The following is a 12864-nucleotide window of genomic DNA, read 5'->3' on the forward strand; positions in this document are numbered from 1 at the left end:
ATGTGATGTAGAGCAGCACACTTCTCTTCAGCAAGTACTGTCCAGTAGCAGTCATGCGAGGCGTCATCATTGTGCCATCAGCTGGCGCTTATCACAGGTCGCACAGTGGGGGTAACGAATAAATGAAAAGTTCACGGGGTTTCCGGAATTGCGCGTGTACTCGGCAGACCAGAATCAGTAGCATGGAAGAATATATAGGGTAGAACCTTCCCAACCCTAGCCAAGTGCAACAAAATCTGTCCCGAAAATTACAAAAACAACACATGCACCGCATGCGGAGAAGTCTCCGACATCACTCACACTGAGGGTAAGCGGCTGTACTTTTTTTAATCTTTAATCTTTTTAACTATAAATTATTATTTTGAATTATAAATTTACAAATGGACTATCATTCGCATGTTCCGATTTGTTTCTTTTTTGCACTGACCTCTTGAAACCATGAACTGTTTGTACCAGAGTATAATCGGCACTGAAAACAACGTCCATACAAGGAGCAGTCGCGACTGCAGCTTGAAACGCGTACATCTTATTCAATAAATGAGTTCTTAATTATCACCGCGACTCTAGTACAACTGCTGAAGCGCGTGAAACGTCATGAGCACGAAGGAAGACGGCCAGTTATGCGTATGCTTCCTAATTTGCAAAATTTGCTGTCTTGAGGGTCGTAGTTCCAAGTTACGTGGCTGAGGAAAACGTGTTCTTCTGAGAAAAAAAAATAATCGAACAGCGCTACTACAGACGGAACATGCCGAGGATAAAAAAAATGTATGTACGTTCTGTCAAAAGCGCCGAAGAAAGAATTATAAGAAACTGATAGGGAGAAGTGTAGCCCAAGGCACTGTCTGCAAGCGCGCCATGCAGAGCCCTACACACGTCGAAACTTGCGCGTCGGAAGCAGCAGCTTGGTATCGCTTCGTCAACATTTCGCGCCAGACCAGTGGCAGACGGTCGTCTAATAGATAAGAAAAAAAAAACGTCAGGCCACTGGAAAAGCGGCGAGCACAATCTGCGTGCATGGAAGAAGCGGCGCCGGTGCACCGTCATGGCTGTCGCCTGTGCACGTGTCGAACTTCTTGTCGATGATCGCATGGCGTTTAATTGCAGCGGGAAAGAGGGAGGGGGGGGGGCGCCATGGAAGGAAAAGATATGAAGAAGACGCTCAGTCACTGATCTCCGATAACTAGAACGACCCAGACATCGTCTTCGAGAACATTCTGCCAGCTTCAAGTAGCGCATGCGCAGCCTGGCAGCTAGGCTCAGACGACGCCATTCTGCCTCCCTCGCTGTCAGTGCTGAGGGCCCGAGCGACGAGGACACTTCGCAGTGCGGTGCTTCTTGCTATGAGTTTGTGCGCGTTGCCGGCTGGTTGCTGTGTGTTTGTGCTCGTTCGTTGCCAGCTGGTTGTTGTGTGTTTGTGTGTGTTGCCATTGCCCGGAGGCTCCTGGACGCTCGTGACCCACCGAGGAGCGCAGGCGGAATTTTCTTCGAGCCAGGCCTACGGCAACGAAGGTGAGTGCGGGGCTAAGCCTCGCGGCGAGGGTGGTCTGTGTTCGTGAAACTATAGCTCTTGGCTCACTTTGAAAGAAATGTGCAGCGCGAGCAGCCGACGGACGAAGAAGAGGTGCACAGCACAAGCGCTTGTGTTGTGCACCTTTTCGTCGTCCGTCGTATCTGTTCGCGCTTTATATTTCTTCTAAAATGAACCTAACCCAACAAACCCAATTTACCATCCTACTACAGCAGAGCTCTCGGCTATTCGCATAATACTTGCATTTTTGCAACCAGCAGAGCTGGATAACAGCGTAAAACAAGTAACATTAGGTTCGTATAGTGGTTTCACGAACCGCCGCCATCGGGTTTTTTCCGTGACGGAAGCGCAGCGGGTTAGGGTTCGCGGCGCGCACATGGTTAGGCTTAGCTGACACTAGGCAGGGCAGCTTCAGGCATTGAGTCAGCGAGGAATGGCGATGTTTGCCTCGCATTGCTCGCTGTCTCAAGGAGTTAGCTCAGCATGCCTGCTGTCGTTTACGTCACTGAACAAGCACCCGTTCCGAATGCCTAGTGGCCCGGCCACCGTGTCGTGTCAAGGAAGCAATTGGTCAGATCCCCTTGTGTGATCGCCCTTTCGAAAGGGTGCGGCCTTATCGCCATCTTGAGCGACACGTGGTTTGTGGTACGGCGCTCGGAAGTTCTCGCCAGCCTCGTCCAGCAACTCTGAAGAACGGACGCTGCCTGCGGTCTGCGGCACATCGTGTTTCCGCTGCAGCCAAGGTCAGTAGCCAGCGGTCATCATATTCTAGCTCAGGCCTCGGCATCCGTCACTGCGGCTCGATTTTTCCGAGAAGCGGCCTGCCATGGTGAGTACCTACATATACCAGGTTTATGCTGGCATTTTTTTCGCTGCAAGCCGTCGTTTTTTATTTTCCAGATCTGCGTGCGTGCTCTCGTAAACGACCTCCAATGCATACGTACCAGCGGGGACACAGAACGTTCCATTCTGCAGCTTGCTTCTGGCCCGTTGACATCTACGCATCGTGCCATTCCTGCCATGCTCCCTGACCGCTGATTTCGCCTCCCGTAAGAGCAGAGGCGCAATTTGGCTCGTGCCCATTGGAGCACATCGCGCCTTGTCACTCTTCTGTGCGGTGCTTTGTCTGTTCCTAATTAAGCAACTAGACCAAATCGCCAAACCGTCGGATGCTGCTAAACTGTGTACGACTTTCATGCTTCCTTTTATCTTTTACCGCAGATCTCCCTTCTGTCCACGACATTATCCGTGGCCTTCTGCTGCCCTGCTGCCCCGTGTGGCGTGCGGTCAACCACTCTGCAAGCAGTCTTCCGGGGACCATGCCTAACAGCAGCGCGTCGTGCACGATATTCCAAGTGCCGCAACGTGTTGGTCAGACGTACTCGCCCAGAGTAAGCGGCAGAATTCTATATGCTTGCGCCTTTTACGCGACAGCGTGTACGCCTCGTACTACGTACTACGGTCGAAAGGCCGTCGCCGTTAGTAGTAGTCGGCATCGCGTGCCCGAAATAATCGGGGGGCAGCGTAAAAACAAAACCTCGTATCATGCCAACCGTTTGCCGCAGAATGTTCCGGATGGTATATGATTCAGCGTTTCGTGCAGCCTAGCTCGCGGCAGGGATTTGAACCGGCGACCCATAATCGGGGCTGTGTAAAAAAAGTCTTATGGTAATTTGTGGTTCAAGACATTGACGATTGATTTGTGTGCTGGGCAATGACGAGTTAATGGAATCATTGTACTTAATTAAATGAAACAATTATAACAAGGGGGTTCAAAGGTGTTTAAGTGCTATGAATGAAATGCCAATGCTTAATGATGCTAATTAAGAAAATTTGAAGCGTGCAATTGATCTCTTATTGCATTGAAACAATTAAAAATGAAACATGCGTTCAAAGGTGTCCAACTGCTCAGAATGGAAAGCTTAAAGGCGGAGCTTAAGTTCTTTAGATTTTCCTTACAGCTTTGCTTTTATTATCGCAGATGCGGACTTTCGCTCTACCGTACTCCACACTGCCCTTGTACCTTTTCGGACGCTCCAAGAGTAAGCTCCCGAGTTCTATATGCTTGCACCTTTGTTACAGCTCTGCATTTATTTTCGAAGATGCAAGGACTTTCACTCTACCGTGCTCCACATGGCCCTGGTACTTTTCGCACATTCGAAGAGTATGCTCCCGTATTCTATGTACCATGCACCTTTGTTACAGCTCTGATTTTATTTTCGCAGATACACGGACTTTCGCTCTACCGTACTCCACACCGCCCTTGTACCTTTCAAACACTCAGAGTAAGCTCCCGAATTCTATATGCTTGCACCTTTGTTACAAGTATATTTTTATTATCGCAGATGCGCAGGCTATCGCTCTACTGTATTCCACATGACACTTGGACCTGTTCGGATGCTCCCAGAGTAAGCACTCGAATTCTGTTTCCGCCTCTGTATGTTTTGATGATGAGTATATATGCCAGATCCATGCTTGCATTTCTTCGTTACAAGCAGTCTGTCTTTTTACAGATTTGTGTACATGTGCAGTCTACAGTCCAGGACCCTGGAGCATAAACCATTTGTCGAGCAGCACATTCTCTAATCCCTCCCATGCTCCCTGCCTCCTAGGTTTACAGTGCCCCTGCATGAAGGGACCAGGTCAGTGCCCATCGACGCTTTCACAGTACGAGCATGACCTCTATGCTTTCCACGCAGGTACCCCTTTCGTATCCACAAGAACGAGCGCACATCGGCTATCCCATGCTGTCAGCACCGAGAACTACGAGGTGCTATACCTTCATTGTGCAGGATACCCTTTCTGCTGCTGCTGTTGCTGTCACAAACGGTGAACTGTCCGCAGGCCAGACGCAGCGAGAGTAAGCACCCGTATCTTAAATGAGTTTGCATCTGTTACAGTTTAGTTTTTGTCTCGCAGGTGCGCGGACTCCAGATTTTCCATATACTTCACAAGCCATGGATTTAACGTGCACTGTGGGGCATACACCGCGCACTTGCCCTGTACCACGTGTGACCCCGTCATGACGTCCATTGTTGTGCCAGATTGTTTAGTCCACAAAATTTTTGATAGTCTCTTCGCTAAAGCAGTAAAGCTCTTCACAAGCATCAACCCCTATGCTGCCGAAGGCCGGTTTATTGACGGGCTGAGTTGACGAGGACAACGGGATGGCCGTCCGAGGCTGGAAGTCTTCAGCTTGAGGTGATCCGGGCTGGTGGCAGGCTTCTTGTAGGCTATCATGAACATCAAACTGCTTCCCGGCGGCCTGCTGTGCCCCTTATGTATGTGCGTCCTCTTCCGGCACATAACACTCACCTATATGGACCTTATAGGTCTTGTGTGAAGAACTAGTGCCTCCTGCGTCCAAGGTGCTAAGAAAAACGGAGAGGAGAAGGGAATACATGGCATGTGGGCTCATATGGCAAGAGGAAAAAGGCACAAGAGGAAGAAAGCAGGCAGGAGTTGCAGATGATCAGTTCCTGTGGACCCAGGGGGACCAGACTTGGGAAGCAGTCTCCGCCTGGTCTAGCAGAACCGGAGGCCTGCAACCTCCCTCCTGCTGTCTTGAATGGTAAGCGCTGTGCTGGGCACTGCCAGCTGCTACCTGCTTGGAGATCCTACCAGTCCTGCAAGTTCTTTATGCCTGCCATCCTGTTTGCAGGGCGTGCTGCTGGTGAAGGTGTCTCCTCCGCCAGACCCGTGTGACCGGCCCTCAGCAGCTGTCTCCTTCATGGCACAACTAGGCTGGGGAAGTGCCTTAGCCACAGCTGTGGTGGCTCCACATCCGGCGCCCTGACTGCCGTCGCGAGGTCAGGCCTACGCGGTTCTTGGCCCCACTAAGCCTACATCATCGGACAGCAGCGACTACCGAGTGGGCTACACATTGGTCGTTTGCCACGTTATCACTCCGATCCCTCAACTGCACCTCGCTCCTGCTGCTGGACTGATCGCCACACAGCGGTGAACTCTCTTCATGCTCATTTCTAGAGTTACATTTTCCCTCTTCGGAGTGTTCCTACAGCCGTCATTTTCATTGTAACCGGTTTTTATTTCTTTCGCTATGTGGCTCATTCTGGTACAGTTTACTTGACTTTTTGGGATCACACCTCGCACAATGTCATGAACCTGGCCTTGGGAGTTTTCCCCCTTGCAACTTGTCACCGTACTGCTTAGTCAATATTCCCATTTTCCAAGTGGCTTGTGAGCTTTGCTGGACTGTGACATATTGTTCTTCTGCTAAAGATGGCAGATCCTTTGCTCGTGAGTCGTGGTAGAACACCATCGTTCATATATTCCATTCAAATTACTTGTCAACGTTGATTGACTTTGGCTGCAGCATTTCTGTTGATGCGAATGTAGTCCGTGTGCACCTGCCCAAGACGAGGTGGACAATACTTGCTTTCAAGTGAAGTAGCAATGTATTCCTTCAGTGAAAAAATGCAATCTGTGGATCACTGCTGTTCTCATGCACCTTATTTGGTTGCATGTAGCCCTTCTCTTGTCAGAATGTGACTTTGAAATGACATGATTTAGCAGTGGAGTCCAGTTTTCTCTGTTCAGATGCACGCTAATCTTCTGAACTCACAGGTGGTCGAAATATCCGGGGCCTTTCACTATGGCGTCCCTCATAGCCTTAGTCGCTTTGGGACATTAAACCCCCATAATCCAAAGTAAACCAATCTCTTGAAATCTCTGTAGCATGTTTTCAAGCTCCTCGTTATGATCACAGTGAGCTTCATGATTGGCCTTTCCAACACCAAAAACAATGACACAGCACAACGTCCAGGCCATAAAGTGCTGCCTGTACCTTATTGAGAACTTCGCTGCTAACAGCGAGTCGGAACGGGACGTGCAGCCAACAGTAACGCCCCATTTGTGTGTCAACATAGCCATTGGTGCGTCAACATGGTCACCATACTGGACTCATCTAGAATATTATCAGTAGCCGTAGATATTCCTTTTGCGACTTCAGGAAAGATGTTGTTGAGGATTGGCAGTGGGTGCCATTCGCATGCCAATGCATCTCACAGTGCTTGAGAATCAATGCAACTTCTCACTTCTCCATTCTTCTTTGTTGCCACAACCACGCGACTGATACCTGGCAGTGGTTAATTGACACTTCAAGGTGTGGTTTCACGCTCTCAGGCACACGGCAACTAGTCACTGTTTTCAGATAGGAAGCAGGCCTAGTCACAAAGTGAACGCATCCAGGTAGAGCACCTAATGTTGGTCCAAACACATCTGGGTACTTCAAAATCTAGTCCATCAAGTCTCCAACACTCGATTCATTGATTTTGGCAATAAGGGTTGCGGTTACATTCAACTGCCAACAATTCAGCTGTGCATCATCACCTTATCAGAGGTGCAAGATCATCCCATACTAAATGAAATCAAAAACATGCTTGTGTCCGTTGGCCACTGTTGCATTCACTCTTGCATTGCAAAGAGGGACAACAATGCAGCCGTTCCACGTGTGCAGGGTCATCGTCTGCTCAATATTTCCCGACATCACAAACTTCTTTGGTATCACATTCACGGTGGCAGTGCTGTCAACCTGAAATTTCATTTACGAGATGCAAAATTGTGAACGAGTCAGCTTTGCTGTCTCTCATCATGAATACATCAAGAATGTTGTCTTCGTGCTCGATGCTTGCGACCATTTCGCTGCATTTGCACACTGCCGCAAAATAGTTCCACTACTTGCAATTGCTGCATATTTGATTCCAGACAGGACAGGCATTTCTTGCATCCTCATGATTGCCTCCACAGTACCAACAGCTCTGTACTGCTTGCTTTACTGTCTTGTGCTGTGACTTCTCTAACACTGAATAGGTGACAGTGGCAATTGCCTTTCACTTGAGTGGATGTCTTGGGTGGCTGTTGAACATTTCAATGTTTTCATTCCTATGACGCCTCTGCAAAAATGAAGGGATGACAGCGGTGATTGCCTTTCATTGCGCGGACGTTTGGGTCGCTGTTGAACGTTTAACCTTTCATTCCTATGGCTTCTATGCAACACTCAACGGTTATGGCGGTGACTGCCTTTCATTGCATAGACGTCTTTGGTCGATGTTGAACATTTTCAATTTTTTTCAATCCTACAACTTCTCTGCAACACTGAACGAGTGACAGCAGTGATTGACTTTCATTCTGTGGACGTCTTGGATCGCTGTTGAACATTTCAACGTTTTCATTCTCATTTCTCTGCAACACTGAACGGGTGATGGCAGTGACTTACTTTCATTGCGTGGACTTGTTGGGTTGGTGTTGAACGTTTCGTTTTCATTTCGATGACCTGGGTGACGGCGGTGATTGCCTTTCATTGCATGGAAATCTTGGATCGCTGTCGAACATTTCAACGTTTTCATTCTTATGATTTCTCTGCAACACTGAACGGGTGATGGCAGTGACTGCCTTTCATTGTGTGGACGTTTTGGGTTTGTGTTGAGCATTTCACTGTTCACATTCCTATGACTTCTCTGCAACACTGAACGAGTGACAGCAGTGATTGAGTTTCATTGCGTGAACATCTTTGGTCGCTGCTCAACATTCTGTCAAACCTTTTATTTGGTGCTTTGTAGATTCATGCACCAGGCGTACTATGACCTTTTCGAGCATCAGGAACATGCTTTTCTATTGGCTACTGTTCCGTTCACTCTTGCCTTTGCATGTGAGACAATGCAACCATTATATATGTGCAGGCTTGGCATCTATCTGTCCCGATGTCAGAGTTCTTCGGAAACACATTCACGGCAGCACCGCTGTAAACTTAGAATATCATTTTTTTTCCCTTGACATGCAAGGTTGTGAACGAGTTTACTTTGCTTGACATTTCGGATGGCTTTGCACACTGTTGCAAAATGGCTGCACTCGGTGTTAATTCCAGGCAATACAGGCATTTCTCGCACGCTCATGAGTGCCTTTGCAGTGCCCGACTCTGCATTGATTACTTCATGGTCTTGCACTTTGCCTTCTCTTCGCCACTGAACAGGTGGAAGCGGCGATTGCTTTTGTGCTTTTGATTTTCCGCTTTGTAGATTCATGCACCAGGCATATGCTCACGACTTGCTCCAGTATCAACAACATGCCTGCGTCTATTGGCCATTGATGCAACCACTCGTGTTGCCAAATGCGACAATGGAGCCCTTCCGCATGCGCAGGGCCATCATCGTCTGCTCAATCTGTCCTATCGTCGCAACCTTCATCCAAAACACATTTACGGCAGCACTGCAGTCAACGTCTCCACTTGTTGTTGTGCATTTCAATGTTTTCATTCCTATGACTTCTCTGCAGCACTGGACGGGTGACAGCGTGGACGTCTCGTGCCGCTGTTGAACATTTGAACGTTGTCATTCCCATGACTTGGGTGACAGCGGTGATTACTTTTCATTGCGTGGAAATCACCTCTATGACCTCGCTGCAACACTGAATGGGTGACGGCAGTGACTGCCTTTCATTGTGTGGACGTCCCTGGTTGCAATCGAGCATTTCAATGTTTACGTTCCTATGACTTCTCTGCAACACTGAATGGATGACAGTGTGGATGTCTTGCGTTGCTGCTGAACATTTTCAACGTTTTAATTCCTATGACTCGGGTGACGGCAGTGATTGCCTTTCATTGCGTGGAAATATTGGATCACTGTTGAACATTTCAACGTTTTTATTCCTATGACCTGTGCAACACTGAACGGGTGACGACGGTGACTGCCTTTCATTGCGTGGACGTCTTGGGTTGCTGTTGAGAATTTCAATGTTTGCATTTTTATGACTTCTCTGCGACACTGAATGGTTGACAGCATGGATGTCTTGTGTTGCTGTTGAACATTTTCAACGTTTTTATTCCTGTGACTGGTGACGGCAGTGACTGTCTTTCATTACGTGGAAATCTTGGATCGCTGTTGAACATTTCAATGTTTTCATTCTTATGTCTCTGCAACACTGAACGTGTGACTGCAGTGATTGCCTTTCATTGCGTGGACTTGTTCGGTCGTTGTTGAACATTTCGTTTTCATTCCTTTGACTTAGGTGACGGCGGTGCTTGCCTTTCATTGCGTGGAAATCTTGGATCGCTGTTGAACATTTCAGTGTTTTCATTCTTATGATTTCTCTGCAATACCTAACGGGTGATGACGGTGTCTTTAAATTACATGGACGTTTCTGGTTGCTGTTGAACATTCCAACATTTTCATTCCTATGACATCTCTGCAACACTGATCGGGTTACGGTAATGAATACCTTTCATTCTATGGATGTCTTGGATCGCTGTTGAACATTTCAACGTTTTCATTCTTATGATTTCTCTGCAACACTGAACAGGTGACGGTGGTGACTGCCTTTCATTGCGTGGACGTCTTAGATTGCTGGTGACGGCGGTGACTGTCTTTCATTGCGTGGATGTCCTGGGTTGCTGTTGAACATTTCAACGTTTTCGTTCCTATGACCACTCTGCAACGCTGAACGGGTGACAGCGGTGATTTCCTTTCATTCTCTGGACGTCCTGGATCGCTGTTGAACATTTCAACGTTTTCATTCTTCTTTTTCATGCAACACTGAACGGGTGATGGCAGTGACTTACTTTCATTGCGTGGATTTGTTGGGTTGATGTTGAACATTTCGTTTTCATTTCGATGACTTGCGTGATGGCGGTGATTGCCTTTCATTGCATGGAAATCTTGGATCACTGTCGAACATTTCAACGTTTTCTTTCCTATGACCACTCTGCAACGCTGAACGGGTGACAGCTGTGATTTCCTTTCATTCTGTGGACGTCTTGGATCGCTGTTGAACATTTCAACGTTTTCATTCTTCTTCTTCATGCAACACTGAACGGGTGATGGCAGTGACTTACTTTCATTGCGTGGATTTGTTGGGTTGATGTTGAACATTTCGTTTTCATTTCGATGACTTGCGTGATGGCGGTGATTGCCTTTCATTGCATGGAAATCTTGGATCGCTGTCGAACATTTCAACGTTTTCTTTCCTATGACCACTCTGCAACGCTGAACGGGTGACAGCGGTGATTTCCTTTCATTCTGTGGACGTCTTGGATCGCTGTTGAACATTTCAACGTTTTCATTCTTCTTTTTCATGCAACACTGAACGGGTGATGGCAGTGACTTACTTTCATTGCGTGGATTTGTTGGGTTGATGTTGAACATTTCGTTTTCATTTCGATGACTTGCGTGATGGCGGTGATTGCCTTTCATTGCATGGAAATCTTGGATCGCTGTCGAACATTTCAACGTTTTCTTTCCTATGACCACTCTGCAACGCTGAACGGGTGACAGCGGTGATTTCCTTTCATTCTGTGGACGTCTTGGATCGCTGTTGAACATTTCAACGTTTTCATTCTTCTTTTTCATGCAACACTGAACGGGTGATGGCAGTGACTTACTTTCATTGCGTGGATTTGTTGGGTTGATGTTGAACATTTCGTTTTCATTTCGATGACTTGCGTGATGGCGGTGATTGCCTTTCATTGCATGGAAATCTTGGATCGCTGTCGAACATTTCAACGTTTTCTTTCCTATGACCACTCTGCAACGCTGAACGGGTGACAGCGGTGATTTCCTTTCATTCTGTGGACGTCTTGGATCGCTGTTGAACATTTCAACGTTTTCATTCTTCTTTCTCATGCAACACTGAACGGGTGATGGCAGTGACTTACTTTCATTGCGTGGATTTGTTGGGTTGATATTGAACATTTCGTTTTCATTTCGATGACTTGCGTGATGGCGGTGATTGCCTTTCATTGCATGGAAATCTTGGATCGCTGTCGAACATTTCAACGTTTTCTTTCCTATGACCACTCTGCAACGCTGAACGGGTGACAGCGGTGATTTCCTTTCATTCTGTGGACGTCTTGGATCGCTGTTGAACATTTCAACGTTTTCATTCTTCTTTTTCATGCAACACTGAACGGGTGATGGCAGTGACTTACTTTCATTGCGTGGATTTGTTGGGTTGATGTTGAACATTTCGTTTTCATTTCGATGACTTGCGTGATGGCGGTGATTGCCTTTCATTGCATGGAAATCTTGGATCGCTGTCGAACATGTTTTCTTTCCTATGACCACTCTGCAACGCTGAACGGGTGACAGCGGTGATTTCCTTTCATTCTGTGGACGTCTTGGATCGCTGTTGAACATTTCAACGTTTTCATTCTTCTTTTTCATGCAACACTGAACGGGTGATGGCAGTGACTTACTTTCATTGCGTGGATTTGTTTGGTTGATGTTGAACATTTCGTTTTCATTTCGATGACTTGCGTGATGGCGGTGATTGCCTTTCATTGCATGGAAATCTTGGATCGCTGTCGAACATTTCAACGTTTTCTTTCCTATGACCACTCTGCAACGCTGAACGGGTGACAGCGGTGATTTCCTTTCATTCTGTGGACGTCTTGGATCGCTGTTGAACATTTCAACGTTTTCATTCTTCTTTTTCATGCAACACTGAACGGGTGATGGCAGTGACTTACTTTCATTGCGTGGATTTGTTGGGTTGATGTTGAACATTTCGTTTTCATTTCGATGACTTGCGTGATGGCGGTGATTGCCTTTCATTGCAAGGAAATCTTGGATCGCTGTCGAACATTTCAACGTTTTCTTTCCTATGACCACTCTGCAACGCTGAACGGGTGACAGCGGTGATTTCCTTTCATTCTGTGGACGTCTTGGATCGCTGTTGAACATTTCAACGTTTTCATTCTTCTTTTTCATGCAACACTGAACGGGTGATGGCAGTGACTTACTTTCATTGCGTGGATTTGTTGGGTTGATGTTGAACATTTCGTTTTCATTTCGATGACTTGCGTGATGGCGGTGATTGCCTTTCATGGCATGGAAATCTTGGATCGCTGTCGAACATTTCAACGTTTTCTTTCCTATGACCACTCTGCAACGCTGAACGGGTGACAGCGGTGATTTCCTTTCATTCTGTGGACGTCTTGGATCGCTGTTGAACATTTCAACGTTTTCATTCTTCTTTTTCATGCAGCACTGAACGGGTGATGGCAGTGACTTACTTTCATTGCGTGGATTTGTTGGGTTGATGTTGAACATTTCGTTTTCATTTCGATGACTTGCGTGATGGCGGTGATTGCCTTTCATTGCATGGAAATCTTGGATCGCTGTCGAACATTTCAACGTTTTCTTTCCTATGACCACTCTGCAACGCTGAACGGGTGACAGCGGTGATTTCCTTTCATTCTGTGGACGTCTTGGATCGCTGTTGAACATTTCAACGTTTTCATTCTTCTTTCTCATGCAACACTGAACGGGTGATGGCAGTGACTTACTTTCATTGCGTGGATTTGTTGGGTTGATATTGAACAT

At 47.1% G+C, this 12864-nt stretch overlaps 2 long non-coding RNA genes across 2 annotated transcripts; both read left to right on the plus strand.

The window, feature by feature from the left end:
- The first annotated feature begins 2141 nt into the window (after positions 1-2141).
- LOC144096998 (uncharacterized) lies at positions 2142-3551 on the plus strand. Its single transcript, XR_013306883.1, has 3 exons — positions 2142-2577; positions 2750-2919; positions 3510-3551. It is a non-coding gene; the product is annotated as an uncharacterized LOC144096998 (long non-coding RNA).
- A 252-nt stretch (positions 3552-3803) lies between these two features.
- On the plus strand, positions 3804-6370 carry LOC144096999 (uncharacterized). The gene is made up of 5 exons (XR_013306884.1): positions 3804-3936; positions 4042-4170; positions 4228-4388; positions 4448-5099; positions 5190-6370. It is a non-coding gene; the product is annotated as an uncharacterized LOC144096999 (long non-coding RNA).
- Positions 6371-12864: the final 6494 nt, after the last annotated feature.

The sequence above is a fragment of the Amblyomma americanum genome, chromosome 7 (genome assembly GCF_052857255.1).
Source record: "Amblyomma americanum isolate KBUSLIRL-KWMA chromosome 7, ASM5285725v1, whole genome shotgun sequence".
NCBI lineage: Eukaryota > Metazoa > Arthropoda > Arachnida > Ixodida > Ixodidae > Amblyomma > Amblyomma americanum.